Here is a 2,500-nt window from a genome sequence, read left to right on the forward strand (position 1 = left end):
GTCTATAGGGGCAGATGTTGCCCAAACCTAACGCTGGTGGAATGAGCTGCCCACTGCTGTCAGGACCACAAAGTCACTACCTATCTTCTGCCGTAGACTAAAGACCCATCTCCTCAGGCTACATCTTACCTGTCCCTCCTGAGACCTCCCATTTATCCCCCTGTACAGTTTCTCTACTGTAAATACATTTTTGTTTAATGTTTAAAAAAGTAAACAAAAAGTGTTTAAAAAAGTAAACAAAAAGTGTTTTAAAAAGTAATTATTTGTTGTAAGTCGCTGTGGATAAAGGCGTCTGCTAAATGCCAAAAATGTAATGTAAATAACCCAGTGGCGGCGGCACATAAAAGCCGCAGGATTCTGTTTCTAAATATAGAACTGGCCATCATCAGAATGGCATGGAGCCGTGGCTTGTATATGCTATGCTCACATGCTAACATGGCATTTGTGTTGGCTGCTACCATTGATGTACAGTACAGTGCATGACAATAATATGACGAAATATAACAACTTATTACATTTGGTTGAAGAGAATGTGACAGGCAAATACATATTAAGTATGTCTCTGGATCAAAGGGCTTAGAAAGAGCTTCTATGCTTCATAAGTCTTGGTCTTTATGGGTAATTCTCCAATTATTTTTTTCATGTACTAACCCATGTAGTTGATGTTTGAATTATGTGTGCATATTTTTAAATGGTCAATTAAACTGAACTGAACCTAAATGAACTCCCTTGCTGTCAGCTGTTGTTGGTGGTGACCACCACAGACAAACAAACATCTGCCACTGTGAGAGTTATGCTCCCCTATGACCTTGCAAGGGACAGGAAAACAACCAGGCCCATTCATAGTCACCCTGCAGTATAGAGTCAACACACTTGGCTATAACGGCAAAAACTGCAACGGCAAAAACTGCAGCTTCCCACACACTGTTATGGCACAAACCCATGAAATTGTTCTTCACAATCCAGGCTACATCTCTTCTGGCTACATCTTAACTGTCCCTCCTAAAGACCTCTTTGCACTGTGACTGCCAATGGACTCTGGTCCTACCATAGATTAGTTTTTCTTATGGTGACCGATGGATAGATCCTTCACTTACAAAAAAATGTATTTGTTGTTAGTCGCTTTGGATAAAGGTGTCTTCTAAATACCAAAAATGTAAATGTAAGCTAGTTTAGACAGCTACTTATGCAAAACCAGTTGTTAAAAACATACTGTAATACAGTGAAAAATATATTTGAGTACAACATAATCTTCCTAAAACTCCCCCCAAAAATTCCAGTATAATTTTTCAGAGATTAGCCTGCCTGTTGACATCGCAGTCACATTCCGGCAGATCCGAGTCGTCGTTTGGGCATCCTGCCATATTGTCCGTCCCCAAATCCAGAACCATGGGGTCAGGAATTCCCAGAGTCAACGCTAATGTGAAGAAACAGTGTGGAGCTAGCTAAATGCTAAACCTCCTTCTCTTTCGTCTCAGTGCTCGGAATGGGACTTTCTCTGTCCCCTGACGAGTAGGGAGAGGTGGTGGTGGTGGTGGGGGGGGATAGCACAAGTGTGACTTGCATGTCAACTGCTCTCGAAGGTTAGAGAAAAGTAAGCCCCAAACAGCTGTGTGTGTGTGTGTCTGTGTTTGTGTGTGTGTGTGTGTGTGTGTGTGTGTGTCTGTGTGTGTGTGTGTGTGTGTGTGTGTGTGTGTGTGTGTGTGTGGAGTGTGTGTGTTTCAATGTGTGTGTGTGTGTGTGTCTCAGAGCGCCTGAGAGTGACAAGTGCTGCTGCTGCTAAAAGAGGAGTTACAGTCAGAAGCATGTGCCTCAGAGCTGGCCCATGGCAGGAATGTCACACAGAGGGCGTGCACGGAGGGAAGGAGCGTGCACGGAGGGAGGGAGTGTGCACGGCGACCGTGGGGAAAAAGGTTCCAGTATGAGTGACGTTCCAAGGAGCAAGATTGCAGAAAACAAGTCCCCTGTAATAGGAAATACCTCCAAGTATTTTCTTGTTCCTCTCTTCGACTAAATCTTCCCCAAACTACAAACGGACCAGACAGCGATGCAAAATTAAACTCAGACAGAGATTTTCCTGGCTTCTGAACTGCATGTGAGACACTGATGATGGCCTCTGTTCTTTTCAGAGAAAAAATAAGGGAAAAAAATTATGGACACAGAGAACCAAGAGTCTGCAGCTGTCTCTATGAGGTCACTCACTGTCCCCCCTCCCTCCCCCCTTGTCCTCCCTCTTTCATTTCATTCTCAGAGGGCAACAGCCGGTGGAAAAAGGGGGAGAGGGAGAGAGAGAAAGTCCAGCACGGGGAGAGGTTCAAAGGGGGGGAGAGGAGGAGGGTGTATGGGGGGGAAGGGAGGAAGGGGAGGGCTAAAGGAAGCTTAGTCAGTAAGTCAGGATCTGTCTTTTCTTTTTACTCCCGCTCACTCCTCTACTGGACTACTGACCTACTGACACCAAGACCTCAGGAAATGCCTCAGGGGCATTGTGGGAAAATGAGTT

General features: G+C 44.8%; 1 protein-coding gene across 1 annotated transcript in view; it reads right to left on the reverse strand.

Annotated features, from left to right (window-relative positions):
• syne1a (spectrin repeat containing, nuclear envelope 1a) overlaps positions 1-2,500 on the reverse strand; it is a gene marked incomplete at its 5' end in the record, with an annotated part of 196,473 nt that overhangs the window by 22,127 nt on the left and 171,846 nt on the right.

This window comes from Nansenia antarctica (assembly GCF_963989245.1).
Source record: "Nansenia antarctica genome assembly, chromosome: 1".
Lineage (NCBI taxonomy): Eukaryota > Metazoa > Chordata > Actinopteri > Argentiniformes > Microstomatidae > Nansenia > Nansenia antarctica.